This window comes from Trichechus manatus, unplaced genomic scaffold, assembly GCF_000243295.1.
Source record: "Trichechus manatus latirostris isolate Lorelei unplaced genomic scaffold, TriManLat1.0 scaffold00009, whole genome shotgun sequence".
NCBI lineage: Eukaryota > Metazoa > Chordata > Mammalia > Sirenia > Trichechidae > Trichechus > Trichechus manatus.
This window is the reverse complement of record NW_004443945.1, coordinates 19,073,452-19,097,639: the sequence shown is the minus strand read 5'-3', so window position 1 is coordinate 19,097,639 and position 24,188 is coordinate 19,073,452. Positions and strand designations below refer to the sequence as shown.

Sequence of the window (24,188 nt, the reverse complement as noted above, 5' to 3'; positions counted from 1 at the left end):
TATATCTTTCCTTTCTTATCCTAATTAGTAAGTTTGTTTTTTCAGGGTATGCTTTCTAGTTATTTATGAAAAGTAATAGAGAAATAGATGTTAATTACTTTATCTAAGAAATTTTTTAATCTAGAATACTCCATTTGATAAAAATGTGTTCCTTTAATATATATAATTTTTAAAATGGAATTAATAATGTAAATGCTCACATTTTCAAAGTCGCTTGCCTGTTGACCCAGAAAATTAAAAGAAAATAAAAGTGTCAGTTAATTAAGTCTTGGAACCAGTTCCTCTGTAAAATAAAACCATAATCAAATGATTATTCTTTATTTCTCAATAAATTTCATTTTGTTCAATCTCATCCACATTTCTCATGTCATTTATGTTGTGTAGAGATGGATTTCACTTTTAAATTTTTATTTGGATGTATGTAAGATGTTGCATTTGAGCCAATTTTTATGTTCTGATCTATTAAGAAATACCTTGGGACATGTGTTTATTTATAAGTACAGTTGATATGTCTGTATGAACTTTAATAGATATTTGTGAAAACTATTTCCTCAGTTATATGCTGATTTATTTATCATTTACTAGAGCAAGATAAAAATTTCATTACAATCACTTGGTATAATTTGCTATTAACAATGTCTTATAAAGCCAAAATATCCAAATGAATTATAGCCTTTACATGAAAAGGATTTATTAAGACCTATTTTATGAGTATGTAGGGGTTATTATAAATATTGTCGAATGTCACTTAAAGTGTATCTGCAGACATCTAATATTGAAAGCATCAGATCACAGAGTGTTCATTTATTTGGATGTGTTTTGCTTTTTTGTAGATAAGACCACTTTTTCACTGTTTTAGTGAGGCTGTGCTTTATAGAAGGATATTGCTTTGAAATATTTTCTTTAAGTTGGCTTTCTTAATAAATGGGAAGTAAATTATCTTACTTTAATATATTTAATCTAATCTTAGCAACTCTAAATTGAAATGAATGAATAAAAACTCAATAAATTGAGATGTAGCTTAGTTAAGTGCAGTTTGAAGGGAAGAAAAAACATTATATAGTGCTTGAATTAAATAAAAATCAGTATGAGCGCTAAGAGTTTTATTTAACTCATGCAGGGAGTAAGAATTATTTTATTAAGGTACCCAGTTATGTCATGATTTGTCAACTTGGTTTCCACTTGTGGTCTCTCCCTTCCTCAAATTATACCAGCTCTTTCATTTGGATTTTTAAAATTCACATTCCAGAGTTTTTTAAATATGCCCCCCAACACATATTCTTTTTTTTTTAAAATGTTGAGAAGAGCATATTTACTATAGGCCACGATTTTGCAAACAAAGACACTTTATGGCTCATTGTGAAAAATTTTAAGTAGTATGTTTTGAGTTAGCAGTGGAAATCTAAAGTTTATTTAAACCAGCAAAATAATTTGTACTTTTTATTTTAAAATATTTTCAAATTGAACTGTTAATTGTGCATGAAGTTTCAAACTCATAAATTTTCCTTCCAGTCGGATTTGTTAATCGATTTTTAAAAATGTTATTTAATTAACAATGAAATTGGGTTATTTTCTCCCATTTAAATGTTTCTCTTAATATTTATTTACCTGAGTAAGAAAGCTATTACTAAACTTAAGTTTCTGAGAATTTAATTTTAAAAAATGTTTTGGTTATTTTGTTTCCTTCTGTACTACATAGTTCCCAAACATATAAACTTTTCAAAAAATTTTTTCCCATTATTTCACACGAGGTTCACATTTAGTTCTTTCTGGTTAGTCCCTCAGAAAAGGATTGAATGTGTAAGACAGGATGGGAAGAACACAGTGACCAATAATATTTAATGGCAAAAATCTTGAGAAATTAATTTAAATTTGAATTTACCTCTTTTTTTTTTTTTTAAATGTGATTATTTGAAGACCAGTAAATGGTTGATTAAAGGATAGTTGAAGGATAACCTTGTGATCACCTTGTTGTTTTCAAAACAATACAGAAACAGTAATAAACATTTCACCTCTAGTTTAAAAAGTTTTTTTTGGAATATTATATACTTACCAGGGCTTCAAACTGGTTTGTTCTGATTTTGAACCCCTGTTGAGAATTTGCATTTCCACCCCAGATACACTAATCAGAGTCTACATTTTTACAAGATCCTCAGATGAGTCTTAGGTATAATAAATTTTGAGAACTATTGCTTTACTAGTGGTTCTCAGAATTGGTCCCTAACCAGAAGCATCGGTATCACCTGGGAACTTTCTCAGCAGTAGTCAGAACCAGGACAAACTGATTTGAAGCCCTGATACTTATAGAAAAGTACATATATGTTATGATTATGTATCAAGGTATTTCATAACTGAACATTCCTTTGTAACCAGCTCAAAGATCAAGAAACAGAACATTATTAGCATCCCAGAAGCTTCTTTCATCCTCTGTTTTGGTTACAACTCTCTCCTCTCCCCCAAAGTTAACTGCTCTCCTGACTTCTAATAACTTACATTAGTTTTGTCCCTTCTTGGGCTTCATATAAATGGAATCATACAATATATACTTCTTTTTGACTGACTTCTATCACTCTAAATAGTATTTGTTATGATTCATCCATACTATAGAATATAGTTTTAGATTATTCATTTTTGTTCTTGTATAGTATTACATGGGTGTTGATGATTTACTTATTTTTGATCTGTAATTTTAATTTAAAAATAACTTCCTGAAATTAGTATCAATTTTTTTTTTTTAAATTCTTCCACCATTTTTCCTTTTCCTTAAGAAGGTTCCATTGTATTAGGGGAGATTAGATAGTATCTGGCTGACTGCCTGTGGTGCAGATGGCTAACGTGCTCAACTGTTAGCCAAAAAACGTTGGAGGTTTGAGTCTACTCAGAGATACCTTGGAGGAAAGCCCTGGCAATCTACTTCTGAAAAATCAGCCATTGAAAACCCTATGGAGCACAGTTCTACTCAGACACACATAGTGTTGCCGTGAGTTGGAATTGACTCTATAACAACTAGTTTGGTTTTGGTTTTTGTGGTTGATTTGCTTATGGTTTGCTAGGCACAGTGCTAAGTGTTGGGGTTGGGGAAAGAATGTAGTAGAATGTAAAGAGAGAGAGTCTCTGGTCATGAAAACTTACTGTCTAGTGGAGAAGGCGCATATGAAACAATTGTCTTAAAATTACAAAATTGAGGTTCAAGCAGTATATCCCAAGAGTTTAAAGAAAGCAGAAATTCTTGAGATGTCAGGCCTGGTTTCAGAGAATAGGTAGCATTAGAATTGGGCTTTAATGGCTGAATCAGATTTTCATATACTGAAAGGTTGGTTGGTGTGCAGGATGCTTTCTGGGGCATAACATAGTCTGAATAATAGTCCATTGGAACTGTCATTTACAGGGTACAGTTGGGAAGGGTGGGAGGAGGAATTTGGAAATTGACTTTGGGCCTAGACCTGTATATAACAAATAAGGATGCTTATGCTTTTTTATAGGAACAGTTAAAAATAGTTAAGCCAGTTAATCAAATATTTATTAGCTCCATTTCTTCTTGAATCAGGTGTACTAAAGTCTCCAACCATATTAAAAACACAAATTCACTTTGTTTTATAATTTAAAAATGTGATTTTAATTATAAAGAGATATATACAGCATACTTTGAAAGTTCAGAGTATAGAGAAATTATTTTGGCTTAAAAAATCATGGAGAATGTGAAGGAGGTAACTTTTAAGTAGGCTATTAAAGACCAGGTAGGACTTGAAGAGAATGCTGTACCTTTTTAATACCATGCTAATCAAACCAGTTGCTATGAGTTGATTCTGACTACTAGCAACCCCATGTGTGTCACAGTAGAACTGTGCTCCATAAGTTTTCAATGGCTAATTATTTGGAAGTAGATCACCAGACCTTTTTTTGGAGCACCTGTAGGTGGACTTGAACCTCCAACCTTTTGGTTAGCAGCCAAGTGCACTAACTGTTTGCACCACCCAGGGACTCCTTATACCATTCTAGGTATCTAGTTTAAGTAAAAAGTTTTCAGAATAACCCTGTGAGGTAGAATGATATTTCCTCTTGTAAAACTAAAGCTCATAGAGGTTCATGAAATGGTCCAAAGTCACACAGTGGTTGGACAGGGATTTACATGCAACATTATCTGATTTCAAAGTCTTTGATCCTTTTCTTACCTAAAGAAGTGAAGATGTACTTTATCTTTTGTTAATCACCTTTGAAGTCCCAGCGTACTTTTTGCCTTATGGTATAACTGGATTTCCATGGATTGAGAGGCAAATTATGATAGTACAGCTAATAAGCCTGAGCTGTGCTAGTACAAGTTAATAGTATATAGACATTAATGCTGATCTCACAGAATTGTCGATATGAGGGTTGGTTGGGAATCTTAAGCATTATATCAGTTTCTGAGTCCTTTGATTTATATACATAAATCTATCTATAAATCCCTCGGTGGCACAGATGTTTAAGTGCTGGGCTATTAACCAAAATCCAAACCCATCCAGAGGCACCTCGAAAGAAAGGGCTTGGTGATCTGCTTCTGAAAGGTCACAGCTATGAACACCCTGTGGAGGACAGGTCTACTCTGAATACATGAGATCGCCCTGAGTCGGAATCAGCTCAACAGCAGCTGGTAGTAGTTAGTGGTATCCACTGTTTAAACATTTTATTCAAAGGTAGTTAGCTACTTAGTGAGGCGACAAGATTCATTGTTGGGTAGCTCTAAAGTTTTTATTGAATTAAAATCTACTTCCATGTGAAGTCCATATTTATATTTCTGCCTAAGAATAATGTTTTCTCTCCTATAATTATTGCTTATATATTTCATGAGCCAGTCTCATTTCTCATCAGAATGTGGGGAAACACTTTTTTTTTTTGAATTGAAGGATCCCTCTAATCACCCATTCCTTGGCACAATGTTGGATACCTTGATTTTTGACTAGTTAAGTTATTGAACAGTTCATTTGTAGGAGAATAATGCTTCTGTGGAATCTATCTTTGAGTTCAGTGTTAATTAGGAGATAAAGGACTTAGTGCTGTAGGCTCTTGGTATTGATGTGGTGTCTCACTGAAAGGTAAGGCAGATACTGGTCTTTTTGTCTCTCTGGAACTGAAAATGATGATGCAGCCATTTTTCTGCCTCAGCTAAGAATGACACAAGGGTAAATGCTTTAAATTTTAATCGACGCTGGGCTCTTCAGGTCTACCAAAATGCCGGTAATATTTATTAGGAAACAGAGAATAATAAGTAACCACACAGGGCTTAAAATGTGTTTGCTCAACTGCCCTGTCCTTAAATTACCACAGTTTGAGAATCTAGAGTTAGGTGTTTCTAATGGTCCTGGAGATAGATGTTTGTATCCCTTTGTTTACAAAGCTGTGTTTATTTTCATTTGCTTGCTTTTATGATTAACATTCTCTTTAACAGAATTTCTTAGAAGTAGAAAAACTTAACTGGGATATTAATTCTCTTATTTCCACTTGAGAGGCAGCTTTGGTTCTTCTGTCATCTGGGATGTGTTTTGAACTGAAAATAAACATTGGCATCATATATTACAATCTTCCCATTTCAAAGATGAGAAAACTGAGTCCCAGAAAGGTCAATGTACTTGCCTAAATGCCCACAATTAATATCAGTGCTTTATTTTCCTCATTCTCATTTTCTTGATTCGGGGCTCTTTCAACCATATAATTTTGTGTTAAGTCTGTCAATCTTAATGTAACTCCAGGGCCAAAGCTGATTTTGCCTTTTTTATATCTTTTGTTTTTTCACTTGAAATAGTTATCCTTTAGATTTGACAGAGTTGTACTTAGAAATTAACCAAGTAAAAGTGATCAAGTGAACATTTGTGATAGTTCTACTTACTTTGGGGAGGAGAAAGAGGTGAATATGTTAGAATTCTTTGGGTTGCATTTGCAATTTTATCTTCACGGTAGTTTTTGCTCTTACGGTTTTCTGGAATTGTTGGCTTATAACAGAAATTGTTTTTTCTGCAGCAAGATTTTATAAGTTTCTACAGTATAGAGAGATGTTTTCCTACTTAATTTTCTTCACATTTTAAAAATGTTTTAAAGGTGTTTATCTGTTAAACCCTTTAAAAGTTAGACACAGTACTTGACAGCCTTAGATTATAGACATTTCAATACTACAAAATCAAATCAAAATTAAAGCAATTGAATAACTATTAAATCAAATGACTGTTCATTTGGTCACTTGCTTTTATTCAAGATAGGTTTTTATTCAGGATAGGAGGTAGAGGGTTTCAGGAACAGTAGGAAGATTGGAATCGTAGTACCTTTTCTTTAGATGAATTTGTAAACTCGTGATTCCCATACATCTGTGCTGACTCAGTGTGTGTGTTGGGGGGGGGGGGGGAGGGTGGTTAAAATAATCCTCATGTTTAGAAACCATATACATATTGGCTTCATGGCCTTTTTGTTATTAACAATGGTGCTTATTAATTATTAGAAACCAGGAGTTTTTAAAAGCATAATAATGAAGGAATCGAAAGTTAGTTTTGTTAGCAATATTCATTAAAAAATACTCTCATAGGCCTAGTGCTCATTGCTATTCAATTTTGAAATATAAGAGAATGCTAAAGTAAAGCTCTTTGACGTATTGTTAAATTTTGAATTTGTTCAGCCAAGGCACTTACTCTGATTATAAATTTATTTCTCTCATGGTGGATGTTAACATTGATTTTAACAATTTGATAAAATAGAATATATTTTAACAGAACCAAGCAGATATGAACACTATCCAGTGTATAGCCCCATAGCTAGACATTTCAGGATAGTCTGGGATTCACATGCTAGTCTCTGAAAAATCTAGCTGAGACAGATCCTCTTGAAACTGACATACATTGCTGGAGCAGGTTTCTGCTTCAAAGGCAGGCAAATCAAAGTATGACTCAAATTCATCAAAATGTATAAGTGTCTTTTGAAATTGTAACCTTATTTCTATCAGATGTTCTGTGGTTCTTAAAAAAATCTATAGGTCTTTTAAAGAAGCTTAGGCCAGTCAAGCAGTGAGAAAAGACAGCAGTCTTCATTTGTAATAGGTCCAGTTCATACATCAATTTCGTAGGTGAACTTGAATTTCCTTCAAGAATACTCTTTTTTTTTTTCCCTCTACGAGTAAAGTTTTAGATTGGACATATAAGAATATGCTATATTGTGAGCCACTAAGTGGTGTTAAATCCAAATTTTACTGCCTTAAAAGAAAAAAAATGCATGCTCCACTTCATCTGATTAGTCTACACGTGAGAGATGCTTAAGGGCATGATCACAGTGAAAATATCACGTCCTGGTCATTTTTTCCATTACATCATACAGTAAACTTGATTTGAAAAGTTCATAGTTTAAACTATTCTAATAAAATGGACATACCAGCTTTCTCTTTGCATTTGGCTAAATTATTGAAATAATTTTTTCTGGACTTATTTTGCAGTAACTCTCTTTGTAGCAATTAAGTTCATTTTAAACCAAACTTCTTATACTAGATAGTTAAGTCTTACTAGTAGTATCTACTAAGGTCTGATTTTTTTGGGAACTGAAATCTCAGAGTAGAGTCCCTGGTTGATGCATATGATTAAGCATTGGGCTATTCACTGAAAGGTTGGCGATTTGAACCCGCCCAGAGGCACCTTGGAAGAGAGGCCTGGTGATCTGCTTTCAAGAGGTCATAGCCATGAAAACCCTATGGAATGTGGTTCTACTCTGAAACACACAGGGTTGCCATGAGTAGGAATTGACTTGCTAGCAACTGGTTTGGTTTTTAAATCTCAGATCAGACATACAACAGTAGACCACATACTAGATGGCTCTGCACTGGGGCTTTAATGGCATATTAAGACTAAGACATGATATGATTAAATCTCACAGTTTATGAAATTCTGTGTTGTGTGACTTGAGGCACACTTGCCATTTCTTGTTAACAGAGCCTTCTTTCTATTACTAACCGGATATTTTTTATGTATTTCTTAGAACCTTTCTTGGTTTTGCTCAGACTATGTGTTTTTATCTTCTACTAACTCTTAAATGCTTAATTCTTCTTTTTTCTACTTATTGGGATGACAAAAACAGGGAAAGATGACCAGGATAGATAGTGAATAGATACTTTTTCAGACTTTTATAACAGTGGTCCCGAATCAATTTCAGTTTTTTTTCCTAAACTCTAGTGAATTTTTCCACGATGATGGTTGTATCTTCTCACACTTGGAGATTGTTTTTTGTTCAGCATTCAGTTGTATCCCATAGATATTTGGTGAATGTTCATTTTGTGCCAGATGCTCCATTGGACCCTGGTTGGATATGCATCAATAAACAAAATAGGCAAGGTACCTGCCCCCCTGGGGGTTATAGAAGACGTATTCCCTTACTTAAGGGAAATTTAATGAGAGAAAAGTAACTTTAAGGGGCAGTATATATTGTCTTTTTAAATCTATTCATATAAACTGTCTCTTTTGCGATTCTAAACCTTGTAAGGAGATGTTTAAATAGTTATTGATAGTATGATATTTTGAATTACTCAATTTTCTAAATTTAATTTTTCTTATTTCATGTTTGAGCTGAAAACCATCTAACTAGGAGTAAACAGTGATAGGAACAGAAATATAGTTTCCTGAAGATAGTTGAAAATCCACTGAATAAATAAATCAGATACAACATTGTCTTAGTCTGGGTTCTCTAGAGAAGCAAAATCAGTGGAGCTTATGTAGATATATATAGATAGAAATTTACCACAAGGAAATTGCTCATGCAATTGTAAGGAAATGGTTCACGCAGTTGTGAGGGGTGGCAAGACCCAAATCCGTGGGTCAGGCAACAGGTTGAAGGCCTCTGCTATTTCACGTGGTTGCAGGGGCTGACAAACCCAAAATCTGCAGGTCAGGCAGTAGGCTGTAGGCCTCTGCTGGCTCACTGGGTTGCTGGAGTTGGCGAATCCAAAATCTGCGGGCTAGGCGGCCGATCAGAGACTTTTGCAGGCTTACTTTCCAAGAACCTGAGGCCAGGTGACGAGAATAGTGCGGGGTCAAGAAAGAGAGCAAGCTTTGCCAGAAGATCCATTTATATACTGGAGGCAGGCCACACCCTCAAAGAAACGCCCCTTTTAACTAATTGGCTGCTCACATCAGATCACAAAATGAAAGTGATTATATAGTGTCTGCCAAACCACTGAGAATCATAGCCTAGCCAAGTTGACACATAACAGTAACCATCACATTCCTTGTTTTATTTCCCAGGCTTTTGAAAACATTCTCGTTATTGCTGTGTGATTTTGTAGGGTACACTTGATAATTTTGGACTTAATGGAAGCTTTTCTGAAAATTTGATTTCTCAGCAATTATTTTAACATGTACATAATCTCCAAAATTGATAGAGATTAACTTATTTAAAAATATTTAAAATCTTTAAAAATATTTATAAATATACATATTTAAAATTTGCATCATTGCCTTATACTGTTAATATCAGTTTTTCTACATTGTAATGTTTAGTGTAAATAAACTTTGGAAATCTGTAAAGTGTAAAATCTAGTGTAATAAACTTTAGAAGTCTGTAAAGTCTGTAAAATTTAGTGTAAACTTTAGAAACTGTAAAGTCAGAAATCCATAAATACTTTTATAATATTGTGATGGTTAAGATTGTGTGTTAGCTTGGCTGGGTGGAGCGGTTGGTGGGTTTGAACCGCTGACCTTTTGGTTAGCAGCTGAACGCTTTAACCATTGTGTCACGAGAACTCCTGTTAGTGCCTATACGTGTAGTAAATATTGAAGTTGAAATTCAGTTGCTAACTTGTTTTTATTCTAAATCTCTGTGTGACTTTCCTTACCCACGTACAGCGTATTCAGGCTTACAAATAACTATCTTTACTCTTATCCAGAGGTATTTAAATTCTAGAGTTGGATGAGGGATTTCCAAACCTTGTTACAGTTGCTGCTGAAGCTGTTACTTGGGAAGGAGTTCTAAGAATGTCCTTTTGTGTCATTGTCACCTTCATCCTCAAATGGACATGGGTTTTTAATCATAATATTGGAAAAATTGTAGAGGTGAGAATGATGTTTGGGTTCCTTTTTGCACTGTGATTGTTGGCATAGAAGGACTCTTTAAAGAGAAAATTTAACTTTGTATTAGACCTGCCTGCCTTTTTCAGGAAGATGAGAGTTGGCACTGGCTCAGGCTTTTTTTTTTTTAATTTTTTCAAGTTTAAATCTTTGGAAAGTTAATTAACTTTGAAAATGCCTAGTCTCGTAATTCTAGCACTTCATCATTTTTACATCTTGCCTAGTTACATTTTTCATATCTACATTTATGTTCCAGTACGTAGCATATAGTTACTTTTCAAAAAATGCTAATTAGAATGGATTGAACTGGGATTTAATTAATTGTATAAACATTTTTAGATGAGCTAATTTAAAATTTGGAATTGTTTGAAAAAAGAACAAGTAAAATTACTGTTTAAGGTAGAAAAGGTAGCTAATCTAAATTGAATTTTTTTGTTCATCTTTCATTTTTTTTTTAAATAAATGAAGGTTCAATATTCTAAAGCAAATATTCTTTTAGATTCTAGCATCAGAAGAGAAATGTGAATTAAATGTACCATTTCTGAATATCATCTATCTTTATTCATGCTAGTAATTGCAGATACTCAGATATATGGGTTCTATTGGAGTTTCTAATTGTTTGTTTTTCTAGTCTCACGGTGTTCTTTTAACTATTTTTTGTGAGGGGGGAGTAATAGTATTTGAAAGTGAGTACTTAACTTTGTTACTTCCCAAAGTATCCTTATTTTAAGGGTGGAATCCTATTTTAAGGACAAAATCTCATAAAGTCTTTATGAGTGATTAAAAAAATTATAGAAGTACTAGGAACCTGGCTACACCTTAAAATAACCTATATAACTGTAGCAAACATTCACTTGATGGTTGTGTTAGAATCTAGTTGACAAAATTCTCTATAGTGGCTTATGGCTTATATGAATTATGCCCACGTTTTCAGTAGTACTTTTTTCGTTTTAAAATTAGAGTACAATTAAAAAAAAATTTTTTGTTGTGTTTTAGGTGGAAGTTTACAGAGCAAATAAGTTTCTTTTCTTTTCTTTTTGAAGCAAAAAAGGTTTTATTCAGTATATATTCAAAAAGGACAAAAGTGGGAAATGGACAACCATGCTGCCAGAGCTAGAATGTCTTCCTGAGTCCAAGGACGTATCACAGAACAGCCAAAAGTGGGAAAATGGACAAGCATGATGCTAGAGCCATGTCTGTCCAAGTCCAAAGAATATTACAGAATAGGCAAGAACGGGAAAACGGACAAGCATGCTGCCACAGGCATGTCTGCCCGAGTCTGAAATTAGTTTCTGATTAAACAGTTAACACACAAATTGTTTTGTGCCATCAGTAGCCAACCCCGCAATGTGTCAACACTCTCCCCTTCTCTCCCCTGGGTTCTCTGTTTCCATTTATCCCGTTTTCCTGTCCCTTCCTGCCTTCTCGTCTTTGCTTTTGGGCTGGTGTCACCATTTAGTCTCGTATACATGATTGAGCTATGAAGCACATTCCTCACGTGTGTTATTGTTTGCCTTATAGACCTGTCTAATCTTTGGCTGAAGGGCGAACCTCGTGAGTGACTTCAGTACTGAGTTAAAAAGGGTGGTTGAGGGCCATACTCTTGGGGTTTTTACAGTCTCTGTCAGATCAGCAAGTCTGGTCTTTTTTTTTTTTTTTTGGGAATTTGAATTTTGTTCTGCAGTTTTCTCCAGCTCTGTCCAGATCTTCTATTGTGATCCCTGTCAGAGCAGTTGGTGGTGGTAGCTGGGCACCATCTAGTTGTTCTGAGCTCAGTCTGACAGAGATTGTGGTAATTGTGGTCCATTAGTCCTTTGGACTAATGTTTCCCTTGTGCCTTTGGTTTTCTTCATTTTCCTTTGCTTCAGCTGGGATGGGACCAGTTGATATATCTTAGATGGCTGCTTGCCGGCTTTTAAGACCCCAGACGCTACTCATCATAATCAGATGTAAAACATTTTCTTTACAAACTTTGTTAAGCCAGTTGAGCTAGATGCCCCCCGAGACCATGGTCCCCAGCCCTCAGCCCAGTGACTCAGTCCCTCAGGGCCTTTGGATGTGTCTATGACTTTGCCTTGGTCAAACTGTGCTGACTTCCCCAGTGTTGTGTACTGTCTTACCCTTCACCAAAGTTATCACTTATCTACTATCTAGTTAGTGTTTTTACCTCCCTTCCACTCCCTCCCTCGTAACCATCAAAGATTGTTTCTTTCTATGTGGAAACCTTTTCATGAGTTTTTATAATAGTGGTCTCATACAGTATTTGTCCTTTTGTTATTGACTTATTTCACTCAGCATAATGCCCTCGAGATTCATCCATGTTGTGGGGTGTTTCACAGATGCATCCTTGTTCTTTATCATTGCATAGTATTCCATTGTGTGTATGTACATTAGTTTGTTTATCCATTCATCTGTTGATGGGCACTTAGGTTGTTTCCATATTTTTTGCTATTGTGAATAATGCTGCAGTGAACATGAGTGCGCATATGTCTATTCGTGTGACAACTCTGATTTCTCTAGGATATATTCCTAGGAGTGGGATTGCTGGATTGTATGATATTTCTATTTCTAGCTTTTTAAGGAAGTGCGTATCATTTTCCAAAATGGTTGTAACATTTTGCATTCCCACCGGCAGTGCATAAGAGGTCCAGTCTCCCTGCAACCTCGCCAACATTTGTCATTCTCTGTTTTTTTGGAATCATGCCAGTAATATCAGGATGAGTTGGTTATCTCACTGTAGTTTTGATTTGCATTTCTCTAATGGCTAGTGATCATGAGCATTTCCTCATCTGTCTGTTAGCCGCCTGAATGTCTTCTATGGTGAAGTGTCTGTTCATACCATTTGCCCATTTTTTTAAATTGGATTATTTGTCTTTTTGTTGTAGAGATGTTTTATTTTCCTGTAGATTTTAGAGATTAGACCTTTGTCGGATATGTCATAGCCAAAAATTTTTTCCTGGTCTGTAGGTTCTCTTTTTACTCTTTTGGTGAAGTCTTTTGATGAGCATAACTGTTTAAATTTTAGAAGACCCCAGTTATCCAGGTTATCTTTTGGTATTTGTATATTGTTAGTTTTGGTTTGTATCCTGTTTATGCCGTATATTAAGGCCGTTAGCGTTGACCTTGTATTTTCTTCCATGATCTTTATAGTTTTAGGTTTTATATTTAGGTCTTTGTTACATTTTGAATTAGTTTTCGTGTATAGTGTGCGGTATGGGTCCTGTTTCATTTTTTTATACATGAACATCCAGTTTTGACAGCACCATTTGGTACGAAGATTGTCTTTTGTCCGTTTAATGGACTTCAGGCCTTTGTCGAAGATTAGGTGGCTGTAGGTAGATGGATTTACATCTGGGTTCTCAGTTCTGTCCCATTGGTCAATGTGTCTGTTGTTGTACCTTTAAAAATTAGAGTATAATTTAAATACGGTAATGTTCAACAATTTTAATTGCATAAGTTAATGATTTTTGACAAATACATGTAATCATGTAACCAACACCAAAATCAACGTATTTTTGTGTCCCTGAAATATATTACTAATACTGTTAAATTTTACTAATCAAGGGGAGTAATTATGTAGAATATTAATATATTATCGTTTGAAAAACATCTGTTGTAAAGACTGGCAAATTTTTAAATATGTTAGTATCCTCACCAATTTTTGTTTTTCATTGTATTTTGGTTCTGATTTGATATTGTGTTTAAATAACCAGTTGAAAAATACACGCTCTTTTTTTTAGAAGTGTGCATAAATTAAAAGATATGATAATTACAACTGTATTTAAATAGCATCTGTCTATATATCATTTAAAATTTTCCTTTAAATTTTTTAGTAAAATATAAATATCATGTAACACATATTAACAAGCAGGAGGGTGTTTATCCAGTGAGAACAAAGTTTTCTTTTGGAAAATTTGATATTTTGCACATGCAATTTTATGATCAGTTGGGTGTGAAGTTGTATAGACACATATGATCCATTTCCAATTCTTTGTTTAAAGTTTTAAAGTTAGCAAAATAGTGTGTTCAGTGGATCCCAAATGAGCATTTGCAATTCATTTTTAGATTATTGCCTTTAATTTTGTTTTTTAGATACTGGAGATTCTTAATACAAGATCTGTATCTCGGCTGCTAACCAAAAGGTCGGCAGTTCGAATCCACAAGCAGCCCCTTGGAAACTCTTTGGGGCAGTTCTACTCTATCCTATAGGGGTGCTGTGAGTCAGAATTGACTTGACGGCAGTGAGTTTGTTTTTTTAAATATCTTCCCATGAGAAGAATATATCAGCCTTTTCTCAGCATTTGGTTTGTTTCTGTACAACTAAGCCAAAATCAAACCCAATGTCGTTGAGTCAGTTCTGACTCGTAGCAACCCTAAAGGACAGAGAAGAACTGCTGCATAGGGTTTCCAAGGCTGTAAATCATTATGGAAGGAAACTGCCACATCTTTCTCCCACGGAGCAGCTAGTGGGTTCGAACCGCCGACCTTTTGATTAGCAGCTGAGTGCTTTAACCACTGTGGGTGTATATTATCTGGTGACAACATTCTATTTCAGTGACCCAAAACCAAAACGGATCCTGTTGCCGTTGAGTCAGTTCCGACTCAAAGCGACCCTATAGGACAGAGTGGAACTGCCCCCGTAGGGTTTCCAAGGAGTGGCTGGTGGATTTGAACTGCCAACCTTTTGGTTAGCAGCCGAGCTCTTAACTACTGGGCCACCAGGGCTCCATTCTAGTGACAGTATCTTATAAATATGTGTGTGTTTATTATTTTTTGGAGGATTGAAACCTAACAGTATATTTCAAAAGAATTATAAGTTGTTAGTATATTTATTAAAAGGTAAATATCTTGGTTAATAATCTCAAAATTCAGCCAGAGTTTTTTCCTATTACTGTTTCTAAGTATCTTTCAACATAAAGAAAACAAAAATTCTCACAGTTGGACCAATAAGCAACATCATGATAAACGGAGAAAATGTTGAAGTTGTCAAAAGAATTCATTTTGCTTGGGTCCACAATCAGTGCCCATGGAAACAGCAGTCAAGAAATTAAATGACGTATTGCACTGGGCAAATCTACTGGAAAAGATCTCTTTGAAGTGTTAAAAAACAAACATGTGACTTTGAGGACTCAGGCGCTCCTGACCCAAGCCATGATATTTTCAGTTGCCTCATGTGCATATGAAAGCTGGACAATGAATAAGGAAGACTGAAGAAGAATTGATGCCTTTGAATTGTGGTGTTGGTGAAGAATATTGAATATACCATGGACTGCCCAGAAGAACAAAGAAGTTTGTCTTGGACGAAGTACAGCCTGAATGCTCCTTAGAAATGAGGATTGTGAGACTTTGTCTTAAGTACTTTGAACATGTTATCAGGAGGGACCAGTCCCTGGAGAAGGACATCATGCTTGGTAAGGTAGAGGGTCAGAGAAAAAGAGGAAAACTCTCAACTAGATGAATTGACACAGTGGCTTCAACAGTGGGCTCAAACATAGTAACGATTGTGAGAATGGCATAGGACTGGGCAGTGTTTTGTTCTGTTGTGCATAGGGTCACTATGAGTCAGAACTGATTCGACCACACCTAACAACAGTAAGTACCTTTCGTAAGTGTGTTTTGGTGATTTAGTCTTTTTTTAATATATCAGCTTGAAACTTAGCAACAAATTATCATTGGAGGTCCTCATATTCAAAAGATCATACAGTGAGTATTTAGTGACATAATAAAATTTCTAAGAACAGCATCATAATACTCTTATATATAACATTTTGTACCTAACTATGTTCCATTACATAGAGGGATTTATTTGAACCTCACAGTCAGTCTTTGGAATGAACAGGTCAGGTATTATCATCTCTATTTTAAATGTGGAAATGGAGGATTAGAAAACCTGATATGATAGACCTAGAGAGATGAAGTCTCTTGTTCTAGACCTCTTTTAATCAGCTAATGACCAGGCTGTTAATAGTATGTTGGTAACTCTTTAACACTTTTTTGTTCTTGAAGAAACTTTTGACTGTATGGTTCATTATGATTTATAACTTAATAAGATATTGCTAGAGTTCTAGAAATGTCTGCCAATACCTAGCTTTTTTCAAGTTTCAACTGGCTACTGAGTCGTTTATTTGTTTGAAAAATACTTTTTTTTTAGTGCTGTTGGGTTGTAGTCCTTGGAATGCCAGTACAGAAAAGATGAAATGTTTGCTCGTTCTCTTTATCTTCTAAGAATTTAGAGAGAGATTCTTAAAGACTGACTAACTCATGTATCTGCCTCCCGATTAGTATATTTGGTTTGTTTTTGGAAGATAGTTTTAATTATGTCATTCTTCTGCCTAAAATACTTTCCTTCTCATAGCTTTTAGGATAAAGCTTAAAATCTTTAAACACTTTGATAACCTCCATGATCTGGCTTCTGTTTGGTTTTCTAGACTTATCTGAAACACTGTTGTTCGTGTCCTTTTTGCCTTTTTTAATTTCTCTCCTTTTAGCCAGTTCTTTCAGCGTGTCTTTTCACTACTCTTTAGCCTAAATAACTTTTGTTCATCTCTTAAATATTAGCCCAATCGATACTTTCTATGACTGGGTCATGTCCCCCTAATGTATACTTTCATGGGATAATGTACCTATTTTTCACTGTACTTTTCATAGTAGTGATTTTACACTAGTTTTTTTGATTTTCTTAATGGCCTTTTCCACTCATACTTTAAGCTCCTTAAGGGCCGTCTCTTTTCTTTGGGGAATGTTTATTCTTAAAACCTTGCATATATTACTGCTACTAATAAATATTTATTGACAGTGCAGCTGACTAATTTATTTCTTAACTGATTTCAGTGTTTTTCAGTTGCCTGCTTGATGAGATCTTAGATTGTTTGCTTTTTAAAAACAATTTTTTTTATTGTACTTTAGGTGAAGGTTTACCGAACAAATAGTTTCTCATTAAACAGTCAGTACGCATATTGTTTTATGAAATTGGTTAACAACCCTGTGGCATGTTAACACTCTCCCTTCTTGACCTTGGAGGACCTTTTTTTCTTCTGGTGGAAATATACATAGCCAAAGATACACCATTTCAAAAGTTTCTACATGTACAATTCAGTGACATTGACTGTGTTGTTCCAGTTGTGCTGCTGTTCTATCCTTTTCTCAAATTATTCCATCACCATTGTCTTCAACTTACTGTCCTTTAGGCTTCCCATCAAACGTTTTGAGTTGCTGTTGTCAATTTGATCTCACATAGATAATTCTTTTTTGTTGTTGTTGTACTTTAGTTGAAGGTTTACAGAACAAGATAGTTTCTCATTAAACAGTTAGTACACATATTGCCCTATGACAATGGTTAACAACCCCACTACATGTCAACACTGTCTTTACTCAACCTTGGGTTCCCTATCACCAGCTTCCCTGCCTCCTCTTGCCTTCTAGTTGTTGTCCCTGAACTGCTGTGCCTCATTAGTCCCGTTTTATTTTTATGGGGCTGTCCAATCCCCGGCTGAATGGTGAACCTTGGAAGTGACTTCACCATTGAGCTAAAAGGGTGTCCAGGGGCCATACTCTTGGAGTCTCTTCAGTCTCTGTCAGGCCAGTAAATGTGGTCTTTTTTTTCGTGAGTTAGGATTTTGTTCTAGATCCTTTACCAGCTCTGTCCAGGACCCTCGGTTGTGATACCTGTTAGAGCAGTCAGTGGTGGTAGCCGGGCACCGTCTAGCTGTACTGGACTCAGTCTGGTGGAGGCCTTGGTAGCTGTGGTCCATTAGTCCTTTGGACTGATCTTTTCCTTGTATCCTGTTCTCTTCAATCTCCCTGTTGCTTATTTACTTAGACTATACAGGTAAGATGTGCTCTTAGAGGAAAACTCAATGACTTTAATTACTTACTGAAATTGAATAAAAATTTAAATGATTTTTGTAATCAGAATTCCAAGGTGATACTTGAAAGTTATTAATTATGTATGTAAAGTATATTGCATAAATAAACTTGAATGCTTTGTTTATATTAAAGAATAAAAGCAGTAGCATAAGAACATGTCATTGAAAAACTTGTACACACTTAAGTAAAATATGACATTGACTAAGAGAATTTAAGTGATTCTTAATAGTCTGATGCTTTCTAAATACCTTCTGTATGGAATCTTTGTAGTATTCTGAAAGATTAGTTTAGGAACATAAACATTTCATGGAGAAAGAGAATAACATTTCTTTAAGTGCTTAAATTATGTAATGAAAATATGTTTATATTTAAAATAAATAATCCAGAATAGAGAAACCTTAGCCTTCTTTCTTAAAAGTCGTATCTCAGTTCTTTTGCAATTTCTTTTCCAAATGTACCTAATTCTAACATTGTTGATGTCTGGTTGATATCCAATATATTAGAAAATGACTAGCTGTTGGGCGTTTCTTTGCCTAAGATGGTCAGGGAAGGCCTCTCAAGTGGAGGTCAATTTTGACTGGGACCTGAATGACTGTTCTATGATATGGGAATAGCAGGTGCGAAGTCTTGAGATGGAAATGAATATGGTTTGTTTGAAAAACAAATAGAAGTCACGTGTGACTGCAGCGTAGTGAAGGGAAATAGATACAAGATTAAATTGAGGAGGTGAACTATTCACGAATAAAAGAAATATAAATGGCTGTAGCTTGAAAATCTTTCAGTCTTGGTAGTAGTTAGAGAAATAACAATTAAAGCAAAATAGTTATATATACAAACTATTCAAAATGGAAAGGGTTTATATACCAGTGCTACTAGGAGTGTAATGTGATTCAGCCTTCCTGCAGGGTAGTTTGAGTATATCTATCAAAATCTTTATAGTGCATCTTTTTACCAGCATATCGATTTCTAGGAATTTTTCCTTAGTCATAATTAAGGGAATGAATTTTAGCCATAAGAATGTTTATCACATTTTATAATTTATAATAAAAATGGAAGAACTGGTTGAGTAAATTATATTACTCATAACAGTGAATAATATTTAGAGTAATTATTAGAAGTATGTTGTAGAAATATGTTTATGGTATGGAAAGATTTTCATTTTATATTATTTAGTAAAAGATTACAAAAGAGTATGCAGAATCATCCCATCAATGTTAACAAAAATGTGCAGGCATAGATAAAAAGACTAGTTGCTGAAATGTCTGTGATGATTAAATACGGGTGATGAATAACACATGATTTATGAGCAGCATGTACTTCAGAACTGCCGTGTTGTTTCTGTGCAGTCGAGTTGATTCCAACATAGCGACTCTATAGGACAGAGCAGAACTGCTCCATAGGGTTTCCAAGGCTGTAATATTTACGGGAGTAGCTTGCTAGGCCCTTTCTCCTGCGGAGCAGCTGGTGGGTTCAAACCGCTGGCCTTTTGATTAGCAGCCAGCACCTAATCATTGTGCCTAGATTCCTTAAATTCAAATCTATTCTCCTAAACTGACTAGTTTTATGACCTTGGGAAAGTTACTTTCTCTCTCTGTACTTTAGTTTTCTTATTTGTAAAATGGTATAATTCATACCTCTTACCTTTTTGCAGTGGTATGAGTTAGAACTCATGAGGATTAAATGAGTTTATACATATAAGGTGCTTTGAACAGTCCCTGACACATAGTAAGATCTTTATAAATGTTAGTTGTTGTTACTGCATACTTGTATTTTCTTTTTTTTTAAATTAACCTGCATTATTTATAAAATGAATACATCATCTATTTTTTTTCGAAGTGTATAAAATTTTATTTGATAGGTCCAAAAAAGATATTTATGATACTTATTTTTTGTCACATGTATGGATGTAGTAGATATTATCAAGTAATAAATTTACAGACTTTTAGAAGACAGTGTTAGGAAAAATAGGAGCCCTGCACAGTGGTTAAGACCTCGTCTGCTAACCAAAAGGTCAGGAGTTTGAATTCACCATCTGCATCTTGGAAACTCTATGGGGCAGTTCTACTCTGTCCCATAGGGTCGCTATGAGTCGGAATCGATTCGAGAACAATGGGTTTGGTTTTTGGTTTTGGTAAGGAAAATAAATAAGCTAAGCCACAGACTGTGTGAAAATATTTGCAGAACATATACCTTAGAAAATTCTTGTATCCAGAATGTATAAAGAAATCCTAGTAATAAGACAAACAGCCCATTGAAAAATGGACAAAAGACTTGGACGCTTCACAAAGGAAAATATATTAAACACGTGGAAAGCTATTCAAATCTTGTCATCAGTGAAATGCAGATTAAAAACTACATTGAGTTTCTGCCACACATCCTTCTTCACCCTTAAGAATGGCTAACATTAAAAAGATCCAGAAGTTTCTGGAGCAACCAGGAATCTTCATAAACTGCTGGTGGGAGTGTAAAATAGTGTAACCATTTTGGTAATCATTTTGACAGTTTCTTATAAATGTGAACCTGCAACAGTTCCCTGTCTCACAGTTCTGTTCCTAGGTATATACGTAAGAGAAATGAAAACACATACAGTTTTTTCTTTTATCCAAAATTGGATTAACGAAAATTGAAAATAACCCAGGAGATTAGGTAAACAAATTGTGGTATATTTATACAATGAAATACAACTCACCAACAAAAAAGAATGAAATTCTGATGTGCATAGTTGTGTATCCTGAGTGAAAAAGGATTGACACAAAAGGAACATACTGTATAATTCTATTTATATGAATTTCTAAAATAGGCAGAATGAATGTATGTTGAAAAAAAATCTGAAGAATGATTGCCTCTGAGGAAGGAGGACAAAGGATTGACTGGGAAAGGGCACAAGGAAGTTTCTGGGGAGATGAAATTTCTGTATCTTGATGACATGAATTATACAGTTACTGGTATTTGTCAAAACTCAGTAACGTGTACATTTTACTGTTTTTAAGGAACCCTGTGTTTTTACATTTTACCTAAAATACAAAAAGAACTTTGAACAAAATTGAAATTTAGTTTGCTTTTTTCATTGATGTGAGTTAGCAGTTCTTAAAACACTTTTTTGTGTATTCTAAGCTTGATAAAGTAAGTAGAAATATCTAGGATAATGGGACCCAAGTTTCTCACCCTTTGGAAAGGCGTTACAAGTATTTTAAAAGTGGAAGACTATAATGTACCTTGGTATTATATTGGCATTGGTGGTATCAGAATGAACTCATTGTTTTTAATACACATGTATGTATCACATTCACATATTTTTGTTCCGATTATACCCATTTTTCTCTTATTTAGCTTTTCTACTTTGTTGAATTAAACTTTCATTGTTGATGGTATATTGAAGTTTATATAGATCAGTGATTTTTTTTTTTTTTTAAAGAATCAATTCTTTAAATAAAATTTTACTCTAGGGTAAAATATGTAAAAAAGTTCAAAGCAGAACTGCTCAGGTGGAATTGCAAATATGCATCCGGGTGTCTTGCATCTGGTTTCTGCATACCAGTATTTTTTGGATTATTAAATGTTAAGCTGTCAAATAGCAGAGTGACCTTTTAACTGTACTGTTGTGTAACATTTATAGTCTCCAGTGTTTAGTATTTGCCTAATAAATATGGACTTAATATAGGGTAGTCTTCCTTTTGGGTCATAGTTTTTAGAGTGTTAATCTTAGCAACTACTATAATCCTCAAGTATATTTATAAGTATTCCGTTTATTAAAAAAGCAACTTTACTGAGGTATAATCTCCTTCCCATAAAATGTACCTGTTTTAAGTGTACAATTCAATGGTTTTTAGTTTATTTGCCAAATTGTATATCCATCACCATAATCCCATCACCCCAATAAAATCCCTTATGGGCCATTTACAGTTAATCCTGGTTCCCTCCCCCAGCCTCAAGCAGCCACTAATTTACATTCGGTCTCTCTATATAGACGTTTTCTGGATATTGTTTATAAATGAAATCTGCAATATACACGGTCTTTTGTGTCTGCTTTCTTTCACTTAGCATGTTTTTAATGTTTATCCATGTTGTACATTTATCACTGTTTCGTTCCTTTTTATTGCTAAATAGCGTTCCCTTGTATGGATAGCCCACATTTCGTTTATGCACTCACCAGTCGATGGAGATTTGGATTGTTTCCACTTTTGTGGCTGTTAAGAATAATGCTGCCACGAACATTGATGCGGTAGTCTTTGAGTGGACTTATGTTTTCATTTCTTTTGGGTAGATATGTGGACTGAAATTATTGGGTCATGTGGTAAAATTTTGTTTAAATCTTTAAGAAACTGCCAGCCTGTTTTTAAAGTGACCGCACCATTTTGCATTCCTTTGAGCAATGCATGAGGGTTCCTGTTTTTTCACATCTTTGCCAGCCTTTGTTATTGTTTGTCTTTTGATTATATCCATTCCAGTGAGTGTAAATATCTCATTGTGGTTTTATAAGTATTCATTTTATATGCATAGTTTATTGTAAGATTTTAGACTTTATGTATTATAAAAATCAAGACATTAGTTACATTTTTATTTCAGTGTTAGAGAACTTTTTTCATTTTCTCTTTCCACCTGTTATTACATTGCATTGAAATTCACCAAATAGTGATATTATTTATTTCAGAAAACTGAAAAATTGTAAAATATTTTTACATCTCAATGTAACAGGATATAATTTGTATTTTATAGCCATTTGCAAATGTTAAAATTATTGTAATTTAAAAAATACGACAGTAGCTAGTGCTGGTGGGGATACATTGCTGATAAATGTGAAAATTGATTCAAATTTTATGCAAAGCTATTGGCAATATATCAAAAATTGTACTGTGCATATTCAGACCTGGTAATTCCACATCTAAGAGGATACTACAGGAATATTTACCTATGTTCTGAAAGATACATATGTAAGGATGTTCATTGTGGGTTGCTTGATAGTGAAAAACTTCAAACAACCTAAATGTCCATCAATATAGGAATACTTAAATAATGTAGAGTGCATTTATACAGTATAATATCATTCTTGCATTAAAAAGACCAATGATGCAGATGTACTGATGTTGAAAGATCTAGATTTCTAAGATATGTTGTTTAGTTACAAAAGCAGGTTGGAGATATACAAATATGATATTCCCACTATATATATAAATGCATAAATATAAAATAATGCATAAATATAAAAAATGCATAAAATGAATAGACAGATCTGTAGGTGTGTGTGCTAACCTCATAAAAATTGATTATTTATGGGGAGTAGAGTGAGATTGGAGGGAAGAAGGAGGAACTTTTACTTTTCGTTTTACCTTCCATTAATAAAAAATTTTTCTTTACATGGAGTATTAATGTATTGTATAACCTAAATAGTCATTGCATCCAGAATTAAATAGAACTTTCTTAGCTTTTTAAACTGCTTTCACGTAGTGAGTTTTTATAGTCACTTTATTTTGGAAGTAGTGAACTAATCTTATTTCACTGTACAGGATATGAGTAATAACAAAAATACATTTTTGGAACCAGTTTGTAGGTTCAAACATTGCATTTGGTGACTGTACAGATCTTTAGAACCAGCTGTTCGTGAGGATATTCTTTCAATTGCTATCAGGTGTGTTGATTTTAAAAGACTGGATGGCTGTTCCTCAAGTGTATGTATGGCAAAATTTTTATGGTATACTTATGAACTCGAATGGATGGTTTAAGTTAATTTGTTGGCATCAAGTAGTAAGAGCCGCTTCATATTATTTATTTATTTAAAAATTCAAAGAAAGAATTTTCTTTATAGAAATGACAGGTTGGTCCAGAAATTTTGTCAGCTCTGTATTATAATTTGTCAGCAAATGGTATAAGCAGAGTCTTTTAAAGTATTTGTTAATTAGGGCATATTCATTTTCAGTCTTTGCTACTACACACTCCAGACCTACTTGTTTCTGTTTCTTTAAATTTATCCTGGAGTTTGTCCAAGTTGAGTTTTAATGAGTTGTTTATCCCCCTAGTTACATTAGGATTTATTTTTCCCAAGAGAGTAATATTTGATTTGATAGTTTTTTAATTTTTTTTATTCTACTTCAGGTGAAGGCTTACAGAACAAATAGTTTCTCATGGAACAGAAGTACACATGTTGTTTTATGACATTGGTTACCAACCCCACAACATATCAACCCTCTAACTTCTCAACCTCATTTTTTTTTTTGGTGAAAATACACATAGCCAAAGATACACCATTTCAAAAATTTCTAC

At 34.2% G+C, this 24,188-nt stretch overlaps 1 protein-coding gene across 10 annotated transcripts in view; it reads left to right on the top strand.

Moving 5' to 3' along the window:
* Positions 1-24,188, top strand: part of VPS13B (vacuolar protein sorting 13 homolog B) — an 866,934-nt gene that overhangs the window by 106,251 nt on the left and 736,495 nt on the right. The window lies entirely within an intron of this gene.